This window comes from Lycorma delicatula, chromosome 3, assembly GCF_047948215.1.
Source record: "Lycorma delicatula isolate Av1 chromosome 3, ASM4794821v1, whole genome shotgun sequence".
In the NCBI taxonomy this organism is placed as follows: domain Eukaryota; kingdom Metazoa; phylum Arthropoda; class Insecta; order Hemiptera; family Fulgoridae; genus Lycorma; species Lycorma delicatula.
In genome coordinates, this window is record NC_134457.1 from 112,998,934 (window position 1) to 113,023,216 (window position 24,283).

The 24,283-nt window shown below is 31.7% G+C and overlaps 1 protein-coding gene across 1 annotated transcript in view; it reads left to right on the top strand.

Moving 5' to 3' along the window:
* Window positions 1-24,283, top strand: part of LOC142321900 (uncharacterized) — a 267,911-nt gene that overhangs the window by 103,208 nt on the left and 140,420 nt on the right. The window lies entirely within an intron of this gene.

The window sequence follows — 24,283 nt, forward strand, 5'->3', positions numbered from 1 at the left end:
GAAACCGCGTCAGTTATTAAATTGAGTGTAACAAGACGATAGAAACAACTATACACAGAGATAAAAATACTTTCTGCAAAAAGTTTGAAATTTTTGTAAGCTATAAAAAATAAAAGTTTGATTTTTCAAACAACAAAAACAACTTAAAAAATTAATAAAAACCATTCAACATTTAATCAGTGTTTTTTCGTATGAATATTCCGGAAGTCTCCAGATATCCCATGCAGTTTTCTAGATTCGGGGGTTGGCAGCCGCGTTCCTTGCTCGTTACTTGTTAGTGAGTGAGGTCTTGTACAGACTCTGGCTCACCATACCCGACACTTGTGGTTAACCGAAATCCAACCACCAAAGAACTCCTATTCACAATCTGGTATTTAAATGTAAATAAAGGCAAATAACGTTACTAGGAATCGAACCTGAGAACTCTGAACTTCGATATCAGCTGATTTACGACGACGAATTTTACCACTAGATCAAACTGGCGAGTCACTGTGATAAGTTACTTTCCAAAATTATTATATTATTAAAATATACTCCTGATCTACACAATTTACTGTTGCGTGTGCGTGAGTGAGTGAGTGAGTGTGTGTGTGTGTGTGTGTGTGTGTGTGTGTGTGTGTGTGTGTGTGTGTGTGTATGCGCGCGCATACACAAAAACGCGCTTATTTGTATATGCAAATGTTAGAATGCCTGTAGTCTGCCTCATAGTTCTCTCTGTGTTATATATTTCACCCCTTTTCACCATTTAGAGTACGTCAAGCATACATTACATATTTATATAAAATTATTATGATATTTATATCAAATTATTATAATTACGTGCACATGCACAACCCCCCCAACCCCACCTCCCCCCCCCACACACACACACACATATATATATATATATATATATGTGTATACATATATACATATGTATATATGTACACAGAAACGGGCTTATTTATATATGCAAATGTTATAAGGCCCGCAGTCTGCCCCACCGTTGTCTTTGTATTATATATTTTACCCCTTTTCACCATTTAGAGTACATCAAGCGTACATTACATATTTATACTTAAATTATTATAATATTTCTTATAAAATACTTTACAACGATTGTGTTAAACAATTAATATTTACAGTAAAATATCTAAATATTCGAAAAGTATTTTATATAGTAAATAAAAAAACACAATTTTTAATAATTTGTCATTAGTTTATGAAATTTTTATACCTCTATTTTAATAAAAGAAATTTTTAATAAAAAAAATAAAAAAAATATTTTATGAAATTTAAATAAATTTAAATTAAAAAGGAAAAAAAATGTTTAAATCTGTTATTAATCTTCACCATACAAGGAAAACGGAAAGCTATAAAAGAAACATGCTATATATTTATGTGTAAAATAACGAAAGTTTCACATAACATATTAGTCCTTATTACGGGATATATCAACATTTCGGTTAAATTGCTTTCGCATCAAATAATTAACAGTGAAATGTATCTTACAGTTATAAACTGAGATCAGACTGACGTCACAGACGAAATATAAACATCAAATTTTATATTTACTTCCTAATTATTTATTATCCTACTAGAGCTTATAATACAACTGAATTTACTTTCATGATGATTATTTTAATTTACTAATAAATCATTTTAGGAGATTTATCAAAAAAAAAATTTCAATTACAAATAATAATTTATAAATGAAAATTATTTCACAAAACTTTCTTTTTGATAAAAGTTACAAGTTTTGTCATTTTCAGATTATAAAAGATTTCATTAGAATAATATGTTGTTTTTGGTAGTTCAGTTCTGCAGATAAATTACAAATGATTGAAATTGTTAAAAATAATGTTTGTGTTATTTTTAAAACCTGAAAGTCACGATTATGCAATTTAATAAACTACTTGTAGTTTTTGTATTCGGCGCATTCCGATTCTTTAAATATTTGTTTAATATAATATTTAAAAAATATACTATTACGTTTGAAAAGTCATTACGTAATATAACAATTAACTTTTTATGTGAACAAAAAACATAAAGAAATATAAGTATTACAGAAATATTTTCAAATAAATGAGTCCACTAAACTGGTCTAGTGGTTAACTCGTCGCAAATTAGTTGTTTAACAGTTGATTTCGAAGTCGAAGTTATAGGGATAGAATCCTAGTAAAAATTAGTTACTTTTATATAGATTTGAATACTAGATAGTGGATATCTGTGTACTTTAGTGGTTGGGGTTCAATTAAGTACACGTCTCATGAACGGATGGCCTGAGTCAGTACAAAACTACACCTCATTTATATGTCGTGTACATCATCATCTCATTCGTCGAGAGGGGTTGCTTATTATTCAATAATTGAAGAGATTGCAACGTACAAATTAAGAAAATATGCATATATATATATATATATATTTCCAAGTATAGTGTAGACTGATAATTATTGTTAGTTGTTACAAGTTGACGGCCCAGTAGCTTTTTAATTTTTTATATTCTTACTATTATAAATATTGGCTATTAAATAATAATTACCAGATGAAGTCGGGGTCCTCTCCGCACGTATGGGCCAGGGTGAGGACCTCCACATCTGGGTACGGGCCGACAGTGAGAACGGATAAGTAAGGATATTTCTGCACAGGTCGAGGGCACTACTACGGCTCTGACAGGGAGAGGGATGGTAAGAGGGTCCAGGTCCTTATTAAGGATGTGGATATACTCACCATTCAGGATGAGTTCATTACAGAGTTTCGGAAAATCACGGAGGAGTCAGTATCGATCGAAGTTATGCCCATGCTATCGGCAGATGGTTCGACGCAGGTGGTCACTGCAGCTGTGCTGCCCATCCTTGCAGATAAATTATTGGCTGATGGACATATCCGTATTGGATGGGTGGCTTGTAGGATTATGAGAAGTTCATTTGACGACCTTTGTTTTCGCTGCTGGAAGCCAGGACACAGGGTCAATTCGTGTACCGGGCTAGATCCTAGTGGCCACTATTTCACCTGTGGTGAGGCCGGTCATCTACGGAAGGACTACCGGCGAGAGGCTCGGTGTCCTTCCTGTCGGTTGTATGGACATACACTCGGGGATAGGGGATGCAAGGCTTCTCCTGCGTCATGGAGATGCGGCGCCTGCTCAGTGCTGTGGGGTCTCTGTGCAGGACAGCCCCATTCAGAAGGGGTGGGAGGCTCCGGCGTCCCACCATAAATTGGACAGGGACTCCTTCGCAGCGCCTCTGGGAGAGAGAATGTAAGACCGTAGTACAGTGGGGGATCTCTCGGGGGTTCCTCATTAGAGGCAGGGCATTACGACCGGAGTCCCGGTGAGGGGTCCCCTCCGGGGTCTTCTCATTAGAAGCGTGGCATGTACTGCAAAACCGAGTCCCGGCTACGTGGCGGGACTTATTATTAGGTAGTTTGAGGCGAAAACACTCCGCGGCTCTGTTCCCACTCCGGTGGGCGGGGTAAATGAAGGTGACAACAAAAAAAACTTTGTTTAGGTTTACGTTTGACGTGTGAGGTTTTCTAGTGTTTTTATTGATTTGGTAAAATATTAATTAAAACAGCTGTTTGGTATTAATTAACTAATTTAATTATTTTTGTTGTTGGATTCAGTCTTATCGTTGATCATGATCATCCCGGGGATACGACCCCAACCGGGGAGGGGGTTTTACCCCAGTTGGAAGGAGACAATCCAGTAGAACGAGGAGTTCCCGTATGATCCGGGAGATTCTCTCTGGCGATAGCAGTACCGAGAGCGCTCCAGGTTCCGTTAGTGGGACTCACCGGAGGTTACTTGCGAGGTAGATGGAAACCAGGAGGAAGTAAAGTACTTCTGTGGAGGAGTTATCAACGGGCGGTCGCCTCCGTTATAGAGTTCAGCGATGACAGTGGTGATTTCAGTGGATATGAAACAAATTTCCCATCTTGTCAGCAGCTTCTGCTGCCGAGGTGGTCGAGGCACGGTCGGAGAGAAAGTCCTCCAAGCGGAAGTTGAGGCTCTCTCTTCCGGCCATAGAAAAGCAAAAGAAGCCACGAGCCGAGGAATTCGAGAAGTCCGACCGGGAACGAGTTTGCTCGGCTCGGTCGGAGGAAGTGGAGGAGCTGGACCTTCTGATTGGTGGTGATCGGCGGGCAGCTTTTCTATACCATTTGGATGCTTTGGCTCATCACGTCAAGGCCTTGGAAAGTCAAGTGGGTCGTAATCCCAACACCGCTGTCGAAATTAAGCATTTTGCGAAGAGTCTGGGGCTCCTCGCGAAGAGGATCAGTGTGCTTCGCGATATTTGGCAGGTGGCGCCTACGACGATGAGTGTGACCAAATAAATGTACACCTCCAGAGACGGCGTTTGTAGATACACAGACGCCAGTGGTGTTGACGTCTGCGGCCACCCTGACGGAAGATAGCGGCAAGGCTCGACTTAAAATCCGGAAGGATTGACTTGACTTGACGATGGTGTGGATGGTGGAGATCTGCACCGTCTGGTCATCCAGCAGTGGCCAAAGGACCCGTTAACTTCAACCGAGGCGGTCGTGAAAGTTAGTGGCCTGGAGAGGCTAACATGGATGATCGATCTGTCTAAGGTTTTGAGTATTGGAGTCACTCGCATTTACTGGAAGAGATGCCTTGGGTGGGGCCGATTCTTCATTCGGGCACAATATAGGTGGATCAAGTTGGGGTGGGGGGTATCACCCATGCTATGAACCTGGCTGGTGGGTTCGTAAAGGTCCGCGGTTATGCTTATGTGGTGGCTGTGGATTCCTCCGAAGGTGAGGAAGGGCTGGTCTCCCGTCTGGTGAAATCGGTCAAGTTAGTCCTGGCTGAAGATCACAAAGCTTGCTTTTGTGGGCCATTTGGGAAAATGGGGCTTTATCTTTACCGGGTGACCGAATATTTGGCATGGAGATGTTAAGCTTCAGATCTATATGGACATATCGTCGCTGGGTGCTGATGGGAGTCGGGCTCCGGGAAGCAAGACGGTGGTTGTTCAGGCAGCGGTTCGGACGTATACGGTACAGACCTTCCGCACAGTTAAGGACACTATGTCACCAAGTGAGACGGACATCCTTTCCGCACGCAGGGGGTCAGGGAGAGGACCTTCATATAAGAGTCCACGATACGGGTGACACTGCTGCAAAGTTTCGGCAACAGATAAAGTTGAAGGTACGACAGTGACGGCAGGTAGGGACGTACGGCAAGTTCATTTTTGATAAAGGACGTTGACGTTCTTACTGAGAAGAAGCAATTGGTGAATGATATGCGGAAGATCGCTGAGTAACGATCGATGTCCTCTCCCTCAGGTAGTCATATGGAGAGCCGAAGGTGGCGGTTCCGCCTCTGCTGGCTGATTAGTTGCTAAAGGTTGGGCGAATTTGCATCGGTTGGGTGTCCTGTTGAATATCAAAGAGGTCCACTAAGGAACGATGTTATAGGTGTTGGGGAGTAGGACACCGGGATGGGTCTTGCAGCGGTCCCGACAAAAGGACGTTGCTTTAATTGAAGGGCTGAGGGGCATTGGACATTGGTTAACTGGCATTTCTCCCGCCACCACCCATTCGGTCGCCCTAGAGCATATGACCAAATGTCCGTGCCAAAAACGGCTACTATGACTCAAAACAGTTTAGCGACCAATAATATAATAGCTCTTAGTGAGCTTACCTAACAGCGTGACGGACTAAGCGAAGTGCCATACACCACCTGCTTACGTGTCCCAACCGCTCACTTGTCACACAATAAAACTAAACCGCTCACTTTGCGTCCGCCTCAAACCCCCAGCGTAGGATCCACCAGCGCCGACTATGCCGTCCCTGAGTCCCCACTCCGAGAGCCGTGAATCGGTCTTTATGCCAATGCCTCTAACGGGGACACCCCGAGTGTGGCATTCCCGCCGGTACATTTACACTTATATTGCACTACATCTGTAGCTACGTCAGGCCTGACAAACCGGTAGCAGTTATTGTATTTGCCTATACACACAAACACACACACACACACACACCCATAACCGGCAGTAGCTGTAAAATTGGTTGGAGAAAACAAAAGAATATTAAAAAATAGTAATAATATTAATCTTCTAATTTTTGCGTTAAGGTAAACAAGCAAAAAGGCGTTTTATGAATACAACAGAACATGGAATTATTATTTTCACTAACTTTAGAATCAAATAAATCTGCAAAGAAAGAGCTACTCTGGTTATTGAAATAACCGTTCAACGAAAAATCTAGTTTATAAATAAATTATTTATTTACAGTAATTTAACATTTTATTATACAATTTTATTATTTTTTTTTAGAAAACGGAATTAACAACAGGTTAATCATACATACGTAGAAAAATGTAATTTAGTTTAAAATTTGTGCGATTTTAATATTTTAACAATAAAATACTTTTTTGTTGCTTTAGAACAACAAAAGTAACAAGATAGAAGGAAACTTAGGTTTTTTACGAGAATATGTAGTTAGGGAAGTGAATAATAGTTTGATCTGTTGTATATAGACATCATTTAAAACAATACTGTGTACGAAAGCAAGTTCCAGTGAAATATACATGACAAAATACATTAAAAAAAATAAAAAAAAATTAAATATACTTTAGGAAATACATAATCAAAAGTTCAATAGAAAATAATAATATATTCAAACTAATTGATTGATTACTGGTTTAACTACAACTTATACCTCAGGTAATAGTTAAACATTTATTTGAGAATGATTTTATTACGACCCTGTTGAGTAATAATAAACAAAAACGTGTTTGAAAGAGAATAATGGAATAACACGACAAATGTTTTCAAAACAGTGAGCAATGTTTACGTGTGAAACAATCACATTTTAATTAAATGAGGGAGAAAATACAGAATTTTTGATAGTCATTGAACCTTAAAAGAAGATAATGGAAAAAAATTTACTGCTTAAATTTATTTAAAATCATTATCCTAATTCCACTCACACCGCCGATTTCCTTGGGCGGTAGCGTCTCATTTTTTCATTCGGAGGTCCCGGGTTTCAATCCTAGTCAGGCATGGCATTTTTCATGAAATTAATTTAATATCAATTGTCAGCAAATTGCATCCCGAAACTTAAAACAACGATCACGGTAACATTATTACGTATGCAAGCAGTAACAATATTACAAATCTGACTTTCATTTACGTATTTCTTATTTTTTATATATTTAATAACCTTTTTAATCCAAAATATGTTACTGCTGAAGTAACTACAGGAAGTAAATTCTAAATTAACTTAACAATTGGGTTGCCTAAAAATTAAATTCATAAAGATATATCTCCTTGTACAATTAAATGAACAGATGTTTTATACAATATGGAAATGATAAATTGTAATATAAGATTATCGCTTTCTAGTATAGTATGCTATTATTAAAGAATAAAATACTAAAGTATTTTTTCTATAAATATATAACAATTTAGGTCAACTTTAGAAAGAAGAAATATCCTAAAAAGAAGTAGAATAAAAATAAAAAATACGATTTGAGTAAGCAGCAGGTCACAAAAGATGGAAAGGGGAAGCAGTAGGATTATGTTCTGCTGTAGAGGGTATATAATCCGTTCTTCCATTGTGCTATAAGGGATTCCATAATCCTTAAAAAATCCTCACGCCTCAAAGTTCTTTCAACTCTAAATCTTCACATACATAAAACGGAAGTAGTCATTTATATATAAGCAAGTAACATTACAAAAATAATTCCTATCTTACACTAACAACGCAATCAAATGAATTTTAATGAATAATATAGGTTACCATTTGAATAAATCGACACAGTTTAGGTTATAAACCATCGATTTTTAAGTAGCAAAAATATTTTTCCTACAAAAACGTCTATGGTTTTAGACCTACTTCTTACTAGATTTAATGTTCAACAACTTATCCTGTGTAATTTATTCGAATACAAAACTCAAAAATTTAATTACAACAATTAAATCAAGTTCTCTAACTTATTTATGAATGAATATTAATCTAAAAACTAAGAAATTTATTTTAGAAGTGAATTAAATGTCTTAATTTTATTTTTATTATTAACAGATTACAGTACGTAGGTTGTATTTTTTCATTAAACTACGTACACGTTAAAATATGTAACACGTGCGTAGTATTTAATATTAAACAACTTAAAAGCAAAAAATACATCAGAATAACAATTATGATGTGGGATTTCTTTATGTATAAATAAAACCTATCTTTATTACAGTACAACTTTATTGAAGATAGAGTTGAAAATGTAAATGTTAAAAGTCAACGAGAGGTACATTATTATCGAATTACAACACAATTATTGTTAGCGGCCATTTGCTATTTTGGAAATTCATTGTAATAGTCAGCATTAATTGCATTAGTCTGCACATTAATAGTAATAGTCTGGTTGTAATATACTGTAAATACATTATACAACGTTATTGAGATGTTGGAAGAAGAGAACTAACTAGCTTCTTCAGATAGACATTGACTAGACTTAACAACTGCCATTCAAATGAATGCCACATTACCAAATCATAGCACACGTGCAATACATACGTTGCCACAGCCCGTCTAATCAGTCATGTGAAAATTGTTTTCCGTTTGCTGTTCTCGCAGAGTAAAAAACTAACTGTGTGAAAGAGGTATTAAGTACGTGCAGTTCAGTAACTACATTTCATGAACACTCAGCTCTTCCCTCAGTTTCAGCCTTCAACTCTAAAAAAAACACACTAGTAGTTGAATAAATAAATCGCTTTGCGGCTGCCTCTCTTTGCCTTTTCCAAACCATTATAAACCGCTTCAGTGCAGTAATAAAAAGAGTTGCAGTTTTATTGTTTCTTATATTCATGCACTGCTCCAATAATAATTTTATTTTTTTTTTAAATTCGTTTAATTAATATAATTTTTGTAATAAATACCAGGAAAATTAGTTGCTTGGTAAACGCTAAATCATGGTTTATCTTTTTATTTTTTGTTTAATTCTTTTTAATAATAAAAAACTAAACGCGTGATTTTAACTTGTAATATAAATACATAATCTCTCTATATACTTACAAGTATACATAGAGATTATATTTATATTGTCTTAACAATTGTTAGATCTATTACTGTTTCATTTATTTTTTCACAATTATTTCCATATAATTGAGATGTGTTATATTTTCATGAGTTAAAGGGCGGTTAGACTTTTACTATTGAAGGATTTTGCTTTCTCGTTTTATTAAACTTAAATCTTTTTTTATTTTCCTTTTTTAGAAAGAAAAAATCTAACATAACATAATAAGAGGGCCAAGGAACTGAGTTTAGACAAGAGGACACGAATCACTTCGATGCCAATAGACATTTTACTGAGCTCAAAAGTAGAATACATTGTGGAAAATCGGCAATGTTTCAATATTCTTTATTTTTGGAAAAGAGGATTCTGGAAGAAAAAAAAATTCCCAAGATTTTTAATATTATTTAAAGTTTTACTTGTACCTGAATAATAAAAATACTAACAAATATTGAAATATTTCAATTATTGAAGGAAACGACGTTTTTTAGTAGGAAAAAACGCATCTTTGGTCACAAGGGCATTCATCACGTATAAGATTGGCAAAAACATAACATTTTTAATTTGAAGCTATGACTTTCACGTAATATTACAAATTACCATCAAATCTTGTTCCCAAATCCATTCTGAGATACCGTCCTAAAATTATTTTTTGCATTTTAGTGCATTTAATTTAAGAGTGGTGTTTTAAATTTTTTTTACATGTTTTTTTATATTTTCTACTTTTTAGTCTTCATAAGTTTATAATTTACAGCTACTCTAGCGCACAGGTTTGAGCGTATTTAGCGAAAAATCGGGTCGATACGTTTTACGGTGGATGAGTGGAATCAAAACATAGGGCTAAACGATTTAATTTCCGGATAACTAAGATACGGTCTATCAAACCCGTACCCATGCGTTAAACAGTTAGCACTCGACCTGCTAATACACACACCATTTGAATCGTGAAAATCGGACGAGTGGTAGCCGAGATATTACGGTAGCACACCATAGCACCCCCTCCCCATTTTCCGAACGGCATCCCGGGGAACTTGAAAATATTATCCTCCGATGGGTACCATTGGGAGCGGATGGGATTTCGATGAGAGGGTCAAAAAAATTTTCAGAGCGCTAGGACTGACCGTTTTCGAGATATTTGTAACTTTCGTCCGAAAATTCGGATCCGGTTAAAAAGTACTAAACTTTCCCAAAACGTTGATATGTGTATATATATATATATACGGTATATCTACATATAAAAATATAACAAGTGTACACCTGACCACCACGAGACTTACTAACGAATCAGAATTTTCCGCTAGTGATTAGAACGTTCCGGTGCTAAGCAAAGGGAAACGCACACAAAGACAGACACACATACAAATGCCGTTTAGGAGGGTAGGAAAAGAAAAAGTGTATGGAAAAACAGAATATTCAATTGTATCACTAGTGGGAGAAAATTAAATGTTTCTATTAAGTTAAAAATCAAATTACGAGTAAATGTTTAAAGCTCTGTGCAAATACCAGTAATGTTCAGCAGCATTAATCCCAACTTTTTCTATTACGTAAACATGAAGATACCATCTGTGCTTTCTTATCATTTTGAGATATTAAAAAAATATTATGGTATAAGAAAACTAATTTTACAGAAAACTGTTAATTTATAGAAAAATCAATTTAAATTAAGTAAACTGACATCGCAAAATAATGTTTATCAGCAATTTTATTATATATTTTTCATTCTAATTACAACAGTGAATATATATTTACAACTGTATTGTATAAACTGTGTAAATACTTAGGTTTTGTACTGTTCGGTTTAAAAACAGATTTCTGCTGCTGAGTTGGTTCGTAACATTTAAAATCAACAACTAAAAAGTAAATATTGCAAAAATAGGCTTGATTATAAGCATAGGCTGTAATCAATATTACGTATAGAAAGATATACATTTATACACACGTATTATTAGATTATTTACATATTTATTTTTGTCTTGAATAAATATTACTGCTTATATACTGTATAGATATAAAAATAGAAATATAATATATCGTTACTGTAATAATAGCATATATCATCATTTTATTTGTAACTGTCAATTATAAAATTATTTACGTATTATTAATTACAATATATTATCGTATTAATATGATTATAATCTCTTCTTTTTTTCATTTACTAAAAAACAAGTACATAAACAATCAAGTTTATCAACCAATAACGTCATTTCCAGTCTATTAGATTTACAAAGAATGAAAAATAATATGATTAATGCTGTTGCCAGGATTTTAATTTTTACCAATCAGAATGCCCCGGAGCTAGTGTATTTGAATATCACGTACTTTTCCTTTCTACCTGAAAATATACACATTTTTGTGTATTTCATTTATGTCGTAACACAACCTTTTCACTAGATTATAACATTTTTTTAAAATATCTAAACCCAAGGCACTCTAAAGTACGAGCCTGTGTATAAATTACTTTAGGGTATAATTTTAACTTTCAATCATCACTGATTAAAATTTGTTTAACCACGTCAAAAAAATTTACTCTTAAAAGAAAAACTTTAAACAAAATAACTGCAGTTTAACTGAATTAAATAAAACTATTAGTATTGAAAGTAATTCACGAATACTATTTATAACAACACAGCGAGATCACAGATATTTAACAGTAGTATGAGCATGCTGGTTCTGCGCATCCATAACCATTGTTGTGTCAAACGATTTAACACGCATCAATTAAATGATGAGGATAAAGTTCAGTTCCAAAACTAATAATAACAATAATAATATAGTACTTAAACCGCGTTCTTCTTACAAGTTATTTAATCGTGAGACGACTTCGTATATAACGCACTTTGTTCTTTGTTCGTTCTATAATAGGTAAAGATATTCAACACAAATGGGTGATAAATGATGAAGATGTGATAGACATAACGTTATATATTTTAGTGATGAATAAAATCATATAAGTAAAATACAAAATATACAAACAAAATTGCCGATCCTAAACCGTCCGGTTACTTGTGTCACTATAAACGAAGATGGTGAAAAATATGAAAATCGAGATTATATCGTGTGCAAAATATCGTTGAGTCAAACAATTGATAATTTGTTCAAGTTCTTAATACAAATATGAAAGAGTTTGAAAAATACATTCTTACATAAAACCTTATGTGAATACAGACGCGGAAAAAATCGTTTTCATCTTCTATTCCATATTCCATCGTTTATTGTCTTTCATATCAACTAAGAACTTATGAAATAAATCTTTACGTTTTCTTTTATCGTTTACACGACGGGCTAGTACCAGTTGTAAACGGTATGGTCTGAAATGTTGTTTTAACAAACGCCAAGTTCAAGAGATCGCAAGTTCTAGGCTAGCGCGGCATGTGGATTTTTTCGGGCTTAGCTGAAAAGCACCTTGAATTTGTAGTACATTTTCCTCTGAAGAGCGAGGTCGCTCTAGGTTCTTCCCCTTACATAAACACCCCGATTCGTCAAATTACCTGCGACGAATTTTCTTAACCGATGATGGATTAATCCTGATACGCCGTCGAAACGCACGCTAAACCTTTATTACGGACTCTGCCTTGATAAATTGTAGAAAACAAAACGCTTTCTGTTACATAGAACATTAGTTTACGACTACAGTTAGCGTACCTTAAGTGCTATTATTACATCTGACTGCCAGTATTTGAAAGTCTAGGAAATGGTGAAAATCTCATTGTCTGGCCATGCATGGTTGCCCAAGCATCATATAATTTTGAAATACTCATTCTTTTTGATACCCGCTATATATTCAAATTTTTGTCGACAGTGATATTCGTGTCATTTTTAATATTGTTATGAAGATGTATTAAAATCGGAGAAAATCATTTCCTAACTCGCATGATCGTTGAATATTTAACGCGAAAAACATTACGGTTTAATTAATTATTTTATTAACTTCGTGTATTCAATTCATGAATATTATTTTCAATTATTTATTATTAATATTTCATTATTATTCAATAGTGATGCCGTCACAGTTAAAAAGTCAACTACAACTTGCATAACATAAAAAGAATGAAATTACAAAATCTGGATATGCGAAAAATTATATGCGTTTCAATTGAAATAATAAAAACTTGAAATAATAAAAAAAAATATTCACTCTAAGAAAAAACTTACAAACTGCAAGTATGCGATTAACGACTTAACTGTTGGACTGTCGATAGATACTACTTACTAACCAAATTAAAGCACTAATGTTAAGGAGGTCGTACTATCGTTTAGATAGAGTGATATAATTTGAATATTTATAAAAATGAATTTGCTTAGTTCGCTCAAATTACACTACAGATAATACATAAAAAAATAGGTTAATCGCCGCTTGTACGTTTTTGACTAGAGAAAAAAGCTATAAAATAGCAAAAAAAAAAAATATTATGAACCACCATAGTTTGTTATATTATTTTATACAATGAATTTTTCCTCCGGTTTATTACGTTATAAGCACTTTTAAACTGGTAAAACAAGATAATCATTATCAAACCAAAGATGTATGATTCATATATATCTCGATCATTACATTACAAGATATGAATTATGTATCAGGTAATAGTAAAAGCGGATAAGTTCTAATCATAAATATATTGCACGCTGTATGACAACGTCATGTCTTTGATATTTACAGAACGATAAAATTAATGGACTAACACAAACAGTTAAATACAAAATAGTCTTGCAGATTTTTTTTTAATTTTAATTTTTTTTATGATTGATATTCTTTATTCCTTTCGTTCTGCAACAATACTTTAACTTCAGAATACTACATCCTATATCTTAATTTTATTTTTTTTTTGTTTTATGTTATCATTTAAGTCGTTAATCGCGTGCTTACAGTTTGTAATTTTTTTTCTTAGATTGAATGTTTGTTTTTTATTATTTCACAGTTTTTATTTTCTATTACTAAACTAACCTGGATGTCTGAGGAGACATGGCCCGCCAAGCTAGTTCATTTCTTTGCAAGCTTTTGCTAGAAATTTCTTTCCACTCCTACTTTTCTTGACCTCTTTATTTTGAATTTTCTACAACCATTTTTAACACTGAATTTTTGAGAACTTTTCTTTACTGTCTTCCTTACTATTACGGTTTACTCTGTTTATTTATAATATATTTTTTATGAATAGTTAAGTATGAATAGTTTTGAGGTACCTCTTATCTTCAGCTACTTTTTAAATAGTAGGGGTTATTGAATTTAAAAAAAAATTATTGTACATTTATGTCATGAAAATAGTAAAAAAAAAAAAAATGCTATTGAAATAAACCATACTAATTCATCACATTTTTCTGTAAGATTCAACGCTGAAACTACAGTGCAGACGAATATTCTTTTAAGACGAATTACAATGAAAAGTCCTTCATAACACTGACATAGTAATGGGGCTTATTATTTTTTTTTTTAAATATTAAAACTTAATTTTTAAGAAAAATCACTCAATTTTTTAAAATTAATTATAATATAAGAAAATGACAGAATGAATTAACTAGGTAAGAATAACTATTACCTTCCTTGTATTTTAAGTGTTAAAATGGATTATTAAAGTGATGCAGTGCCATTCTTAAAATTTTTTTAATTTTAATTATTAATACGAACGTATATAGTTTTTTTAAAAATGCACATTGTTTTCTAAACATAACATAACCCAGACCTCCTTATAATTTCAATGGTCCTAACAGTAATGATCGTAAACTACAAAATAAAATTCATTAGTAATTCTTTAATTACTGTCATTCAAACAGTTAAATAAAAATTAATTATCCGAAATAAACACATAACATATTATTTAAGTACGTTGCACCTATTTTAGAATAAAATTATGTACTTTTCCTTTTTTTAACGGTAACAAAATGATATAAATGCAATGCGTAAAGTACTCTCAAGTAATTCAGAAGTTTTTACTTAATTCTAAAGCTATAGCTTTAGAAGGGAAATTATTGTAATCGATACAATTTGATCATATGCGGTTTTCACCGGATCTTGACGTTTTGACACCTACGGAACCCAAAAGACCGGATGGAAATTTTTCGGATGTTCGTATGTACATGTGCGTGTTCGATGTCGTACTTATTTAATATCTAGAGCTACTGGACCGATTTTTACCAAACTTGGTCAGATTACTTCCATATACGGGGCACTGATGCCATTAAATTATCCACTTAAAAAGTCAAGGTGGTGTGGCTAGGGTGATTTTTCCTAAATAAGGTCTTATTCTTCTTAGGCAGATTTGTTAACAATTAAAAAAAAATAATATTTTCAAAATTACTTTTTCCAAAATCGTACCCCCACCCCAAAAAATGCTCTAAGTAAACTAGTGGTAAGTGGGTATACTGCGTTAAAAGTACTTCTCTCACCATAACAAGCGCTACTGTAGCACTGACGTATAGCTGCTGGAATCGTCTACTATGTTGTGCCGTCACAGGTGAATAGTAGAATTAAATAAATAAGTAATATTTAAAGTGTAAAAAAGTATTTCAAGTGACCGCTAATACCGCCACATTAGCGCAAATGAAATACGGTATCCGCGCGCCCTTTACTTGGAGAATCATTGTTACTTTTATACGGATTTGAATTCTAGATCCTGGATACCGGTGTTCTTTGGTGGTTGGGTTTCAATTAACCAGCATCTCAGGAATGATCGAATTGAGACAGTACAAGACACTACACTTCATTTACACTCATACATATCATCCTCATTCATCTTCTGAAGTAATACCTCAATGGTAATTCCCGAAAGCTAAACAGGAAAAAGAAAGAAAAAATTTAGAATCATTGAATTAAATAAACAAAAAATATTATATTTAAATAAAATGATAAATATTTCAAATAAAGTTGAGTGTGTATGTGTATGTAAGTCGTGCATCAGAAAAAAAACAGCGTGACGGCAAAGTCCTACAATAGTGTTGTCAGAATTTCCTTTACTAATAATATATTTTATATAAAATATAATAAATATTATATTATATATTTATATATATATGATATAATATGTAATTATATATATTTCTTTACTAACTATATATTATTCATAAATCTTGCTAGATAAATAAAAATAAATTCGATGTCGGACAGCAAAGCTAATTTCATGTGTAAACTCCAGTAAAGCAAATCGTAACTGAAAAAATCAATTGAACCTCAAAGAAAACAGAAAAAAATTGAGTCTATAAAAACCAAGAAAATTATATTAACAAATTTTTGTGATATAAAACTATAACGATTTAGTTAGAAAAATCATGTATTTTTTAAATTCATTACTGTAATTTTATTTTTTTATTACTATACTGATTTTTTACTTTATTTGAGTTTTGTAATATGTTTTACGTTTAGGCGATTTTGATAGATTTTTAAAGATAGATTCCTTTCTCCACATCCTACGAGATTATCCAGCTGCACATTACCCAAATTACTGGTATTCAAAATGTTCTGCACCAATTTTATAACTATTTCCCATGTTAAATAATCTGTGAATTAATACGGCTATTTATTTTTATTACATTCTTATCAGTTGGTTGTCCCGTTAGTTAAGTCGTTTTTACATAACTCAAGTGGAAAACTTGTTTTCCACTTGAAAACAATTTTTTTTTTTCATTCTACTTACGTCATCATTCAGAATCAGATTATAATAAAGTTATGATAGTAGAGGCTGATGCCTTATTTTCGAGCAAAAATTTTGATACTGCATAACTGAATGCTATTAAATTAATGATAACAAGTTATATGACTCTCTTTGAATTGTAGTGAGAAAAAATATCGAAGAGCAATTTGTTAATTGTAAGAATGTTTGATAAAAAATAAGCTAAGTAAATAAAAAATTAGGAACATATTCTTTTCGAAACCTAATGTAATAACATAAAACATAAAGATTTTATGATAATAAAAAGGATAAGCACAATATAATTTTAGTGAAAGTATAGTGCCAGAAATACTATTAAAGTTCAAGAAATACTATCAAAGAAAACGAAGAGATCAGAAAAAACCAATCCGAGAGTACAGAGATGTAATCAAGTAGTTTGAGAGTCTTAGAACTTTATTACATAAGGGACAAGCGACAATAATAAAACCTTAGGAAAAAAATTGCGTCCAGGGATTTAGACATTTATACGAGTACAATAAAACGAGAGGCTTTTACATCAACCAGTGGAGAGATACGAACTAATTATTATTTTTTTTAATTTAATTAAGTCAATATAGTTGTTTTTGTAGCCAGTTTTGTAGGAGTAATACGCGCGCGCATGTATGGACACACGCACAACATATATGCACAACGTCATATCCTAACACACTGTAATCCTACCATATCTATAATACTCAAGTGTGAATGTGTGCTTTGATTGGTTAATGTTTATCGTCTTCAATTTGTCACGATTAAAATGTTTATCGTGGTTGAGGCATATTTTATTCTGTTTACGCACATGTATTCCCTATTGTATTCAGTCTAACTAGTTGTAAGCGGTTGTTATTTAAAATAAAACTTATTAATATTATTATTCATCTAACCCACTGTACAATAATACAAAATTGTTTTTAATTTGCATTTGATCAGTAGAAATTAACATTTAACATGTGATATTCGTGAATAAATTTAGATATACTAGATTTGAACGCATTTAAACGGTATAAGTTAGTGATTTACTTTTTGTTAATGCTAAAAGAAAATTGTAGTACTGTATCGTTGGTTCCAAGTTAAACCCTTAGCAATATTATTAATAGTTATTATTTACTCGTTTTAACTGAAATTAAAAAAACTATTTTATAATTTCCAAAATCAATAATTTGTTGTTTACATTGTTTCTCTCAAACCTTCTGGAGTTTTTAAATTATAATTTAAAATAGAAAAGGTTACTATTTAAAATTTCATTATAAAATTAACTATATTTTGATAGAATTTGTCGAGATTAAACATACATTGAAATGTAATTAACATCGAAATTTCTTTTTGAAGAATGAATTCAGTTTAAAAAACCACGCCGTAAGAGTAGAAAGCATATGTTATCGATCATATAAAAGCTTTAACTAAGTTTTTGTATATTACAGCCTGAAACAGAACTCCGAGATTAATGCTGTATAACGTTATAATTTCTATGGATGTAACAGACTAAAAAAAGTTTGAAGTTGTACAACAAACGAGAGGAATAATTTCTAAATTTTCAAGATTTAATTATATTTTTGTTTGTTTATTTTGTTTTTTTAATCGATCCTTTCTGAGAGAAACTAACTATCAAAATCTACTCGTAAAAAATGGGATTTAATCGGTAAATAATTTAAGTGAGGAAATAGTAGGTATTACTACCGTGTAAATTTCATTCATTATGTAGTTAACTTAAATTTTCTACTAATGTTTATCTTAAAACATTAACTTCATTGTTTGGTTATCCCGTATAAATATTATAACGGAAAAATCGAGATGATGTGTACAAAATTGAATTAAATAAACTCACTGAACCAGAAGTTTCTCTCTAGCAGCCACGGACTGTACATCATTTTGTTTTACTGTGAAATTAATTCTATATGATGGCGATAGAATATTATTAAATCGTTCGTGATTTGATTACTCATGAAAATAAATGCAGGAATCGGCATTTTCATATTTAATAAAATTAAATTTATGTATATTTATTTTTTCCCCTTATTTTATTGGTACAATCAATTTAAAATTATTTAATTATCTTGCAGATACTGAAATAATGAATAAATATGACAAGTGACAGAGTGAGTACGCGAAGGATGACTCTATAACATGTTTTATATGTAATCAAAATGATTAAAATTTATCTAGGCAGTAAAGTACAAACACTGACTGAAAAATGAAGCCCTAGAAACAGTTTTATAATGGTACTCGTAATAAGGAATATAATATGAATGGACTGGTTATGGACGGATATAGCCGGACGCTTTTAAAATAGCAGATTAAACGGTATAGCAGATTAAACGGTATTAAACAGGTATACGGAAAAATCCGTATACCTTAAAGATTACCTTCAAGATTTCACAGTAATAATTTGCCACGAATTGTTATTAGATTTGTGAGGGCAATTATGCGAGACATCTGGATAAGCGCTTTCCTTAACCTGTCAGGATGTAAGTGGAGTTGGATGAAGGAAAAGATGATAAATAAGAAGGATTGTTCAAACTAGCTGACCAAACATAACCGAAATGTATTTAGGGTCTAAAAAAGCTCGTGCGCTGACGTATGGGAAAGATGAAAATACGTATGGCTTCATGATCAAGAAATATATGTAAGGAAGAGAAAGGGTATGCCAGTGGTAAAAATAAAAAATCTGGATCATCTGATAAGCGTAATTGGTGAGAAGAGCGAGTTCTAATGCAATAATTAGTTCTTTAATTTTAGCTCATGTACCCTAATTATTTTAAATAATAATTACTGTTATAAATGATTTTTCTCAAGTGTTTTGGTGCAATTAAAAGTGTTAGGATGCAGAATTCGATGATATATTTGCAATATTTCATTTACAAAAATAAAATTAATATTATTATTATTATAAATGATAAAGGTTTAAAAAGGCAGTTCGATGAAATTTTTTGTGTATTAGATCGGATGAAAATTAAATTTGAACTATTGATTTTCACCAAGACTTGAACGGTTGAGAAGGATAAAGGCATGCTTGTGATTGATGGGTACAATATGTTTATTTAGAGTGAAGTTCTAAATTTTACGGATAGTATATGTAATAAAATATTGACAGCGTTGACAATACATTAAAATGTAATAGGCAGTATTGAGTTCTAACTCAATGCTATCTATTGAGACAGTATTAATTTAACTATTGTTTAAGAAATGTTTAGTCTGTTTCAAGTTGATTCTAGTGCAGTTTTTGACTGTCGAATTGTTCACTAAGAATAATACAATCTCCAACGATCGATTTACTTTTTTACTTTCAGTAAATAATTGTATATAACACAATTTGAAAATCACAATCATTTAAAGATCATTATGAATGTACTATTTTGATAGGGGATGTTAATAATGATGTATTGAGTAAGTCTATTTTGCTACTAGAGTATATTTTGTTGTTGAGTTGGTATTGTTTTGAATATTTTATAAATAATGCTACGCGACCTTTTTCAAACTTGTTTGGAGAATAAATTTAGTAAATACAAAAATAATTTAAGTGTAATTTTTTGAGTTAAATAAATATTAGAGACATCAGTGACTGACATTATGCTTTGGTTTCCTCATGATGTCCACAAATTTGGTTGAAATAATTATCCAGAAGTATCGGAAAAAAGACTTGCAAAAAATAATTAAATATTGTTAAGCCTTTGTGAGTTTTTTAACTGGAATACACTTCTAAAAGTAAAAACTTATGCAAATTTATTAACTAAATAACTGAATCAAAGCCAAAGTTTTAAAACTTTAAATATTGTCAAAAACTGTTAAAACGATGGAATAGTAATGTAATTCTTAAATATGTAGTAATCAAAGACGAGAAAATAAAACAAAAAATTATTTAATTCTGAATTAAAAAATATATTTATAGAGTATAGAAATAAAATAGTAAATTTAATTAAATTAATAAAAAATCCACATTACAAATCCACATTACATCTTTTACGGAAAGACGTAAAGTAATGGGAATCTAAGAAGATATGGTTATTAATTAATGAGACAGTTAATTAATGTAATTATGTAAAGTAAGGTGCTTTGTGTAATAATGTAAATGATGGTGTTATGAATAATTACTTTGTAAATGTAGAAAAAAAAGGCTGAACATCTAGAAATGAAAATTGGGAATGTTGATCCGCTCTCTGAGTATTTGGTTTCTTTAATATCGACCTAGTCAGGAAGTTAAAATGTAATAAATCTTTAGTCAATAGCAAAGTTCCTGATTGGGATGACATATCTAATAATATGTTTTAATCTGTAAGTCAATTATATCTACGCCCTAGACTGAAATTTTGATTTTTAATTTTACTGAGGATATTTTCTCAATCATCTCAAATATGCCAGAATAAATTATCAGTACAAAAATGTTATTAAAAATTTTGTCTGTTTAGTTCGCATTCAAAATTAATGGAAAAATTGGTTAAGACAATACGTCGAAAATATCTGGACAAACGTAGAATAACAAACAAAAACTAGTTTAGTTTTCAAACTGCGTAAAGCAGATAGGAAGTTAAATTGCACTAGTGAAACTGACTGATAAAATTTCTAAAGGATTTGTAAAATCCCTTGCTTGGCTAAGACTTTTCATGTGGTCCTCCATCAAAAAATAATTGCAGACATGAAAGGATTCTGAATTTTTTAGTAGTTATATCTGATTATACTGCTTAGAGTAAACATGTGAGGTCTAAGGGCCGGGAGAATGGACAGAAGATGATGATCTGTGACAGCAATCGTATTCTGGTTTATTCTGGTATTATATGTACATCTTCATAATGTACACCTTTACACTAAATGTATATCTTCCTAATGTAACTGGTACAGTTTTGAAGACGCTGAAGCTGTCTGCTATTAACCCGGCCTAATTTTCCAAGGATCAACGTCGAAAGAAAATTTAAATTTAGATTTCAAAAAATTAATTTTTAATTAAAAAATAAAAGTTTAACTTTAAATTTGAATAAAACAAAACTGATGATATTTTCCATACTGAAATAAGCCCATTAAAATAAAAAAAATACGTCTTAATAGTAGCTACACAGATATTGTATACGTGTAGTGTAATGAAACAATTTGCATTATAAATTTATGTTCATTCTTCATGTTACAAGTTCAATGAGATTACATTGGGCTGAACATGTAAATTATTTTTGCAAAAAAACTGAGACTAAAACTAATTTAAAATATAGATATTCAGAAATATTGTTAAACTTTTTAAATACTTTTCTAAAATAAAAACTTTATTTTAAGTTGAAAATCTTTTAAAATGCATTATGTTATACGCTGTTACAATGTCTTATCCAACACAGAGGTATTTGTCTAGGGCGGAACATTTTATAGTACATTACCTTTATTTTACAAAAATCCGTAATTAAAAAACTCATGAACCTCCCTAGGTATTTCCAAAGAGAAACTGTCTAATAGGGGATAAACTATTTACGATACGAGCAACTGTTACGTATTAAAAATAATAAAAAATGATATACCTACAATAAATCCTTCTAGATAGCACTATAATATGAAAATTAAAATATTGACAGCGGGGAAAATCAAGATAGAAAAAATTTATTACAGTCTTAAGCGTACTTTTAATGATGTCAGAGACAAATTGTTTAAAATAATACCCAGGGACTGGCTGCAATAGAAACCATCTGGTGCAGTAGTACAGCTTTGGCTTAAGGAATACTTTTATGATAATTGACCGTTTGGTTTCACGTAATAAATAACAGTATTATATGAATAAGTGTTTTCTGTTTTAAAAACGGAAAATTTAATTGTATTATTTGTAACATTAACAGAAAGTTATTTATAAGATTTTATATTTTTGAAGATTTTTTTCTCCTTTATTTTGCATCTAAGTATTTCGTTGTGAGTTTTTAATTTAAAAAAAATAATGTATTAGCGGTTAGAAGGGTTGATGTTACCAAAGCTACAGGTAAGAAAGCTCTGAGTCGGAATACATTGATTGGCTTATACCACCTTACAGCACAGAAAACATATATGTATATATTTATGCGTATATTCATTGCACACATTATTCATATCCTATTTTTTACAATTTTAATTATTTATGGACATACTGTAATCGGTAATAAATTAATTTAATTCTGTGAAAATGAACAATTTTATTTATTTAAACCTAAAGGAAGTTTCGCGAAAAATTTCGGTTTTCAGATTTCAGCAGAAATATCCATTCTGACCATCCCTGAATTCATTTGTCCTAGTTTCGGCGTGAAATCTGTACGTACGTTTGTATGTACCTCGCATAACTCAAAAACGATTAGCCGTAGAATGTTGAAATTTTGGATTTAGGACAGTTTTAACTTCCCCTTTTGATCGACTGCACCAAAAGTGCCAAAAAACCCAAAATCCAAAAAAAAATTGATTTTGGACTTTTTCTTAACTGCAGTAATCAGCTCTCATTGACAGCTTTTCAACGATACATCATCTGTGGTACTTATTTTCATTGATTCCACAGTAATAGCCAAATAACATTTGAATTAATGAAGTTTTTGGATCGTACAAGAGGAAGGCACATAGGTTCGAATCCGACTTCATTTCCTTTTTTAACTTTTTTTTAATTTAAATATATTGATTTATTAATAATTACTAATCTCTAATTTTAAAAAAATGTGTATATGTAATTTAATAGCCGTACAAGGAAGTCATGTGGCATCCACATCAGATTTTTGGAATAGTTACGTAGAGAACCAAAAGGTTCATAAATAAGACCAATTTTATCAACTATTTAGAGTATCACCATTATATATATGCAATATTTAGCTTCAGCTAGCTACCAAAATAATGTTATAAAGAGTCTGCCGATTTAACAAGTGATAATCGTACATTGGGAATATTAAAGTAAAGTAAATGACAGTAGTAATACTTAAAAACAAAAAAATATTACTTAATAATAAGCTTAAGAGTTTTATGTAAAATCTTTCTTTATTAAATGCTCATACTGCTAACGTATGGAAATGTGTTTTAATTATTCAAACGTATACGTGTGAAGTAAATTGTGCAACCGTGGTTATGTTTGTACGCGCGTGTGTGTGTGTGTGTGTGTGTATGTGTTTTGTAGAACTTCATATTGGCTATAATATTACAAATATCTTTGAATAAATAAAATTACGATATCAAAAATAATTTCTTTCAAAGTCACGAACAAAGGATTTAAAACTTTGTTCATTTATAAGAGCCTATTTAGAACGAAAACGGAATTAAGTATGAACCAATCACGACAAACGAGTTTAATCTTGGCAAACTGAAGCCGATAAATATTAACCAATCACAATACACAATCATTGTAGCTAATCAGAGCGTTAAATTTGTATTTTTATTTAAGAAACTATCGTAGTACAGTTGGATTGCAGTAGTTCCCCTCCATAGTTAATCTAGGCTTGGGTATATTTCTTAGTCAGTCGGCTTTGTATCCTCGACTAGTTAACATGCTATTCAATCAATATTTATTTCGTATTCATGAAAAAAAATATTGCAACCTCTACAGTTCTTGTTTTTAATGTTCAATTGTTTAATAAACTCTTACAGTTCATTGTTCTACATTTAATCATTTTAATTTTATTTATTTATTTTTATTCTTTTCTATATTCTTACTATAATT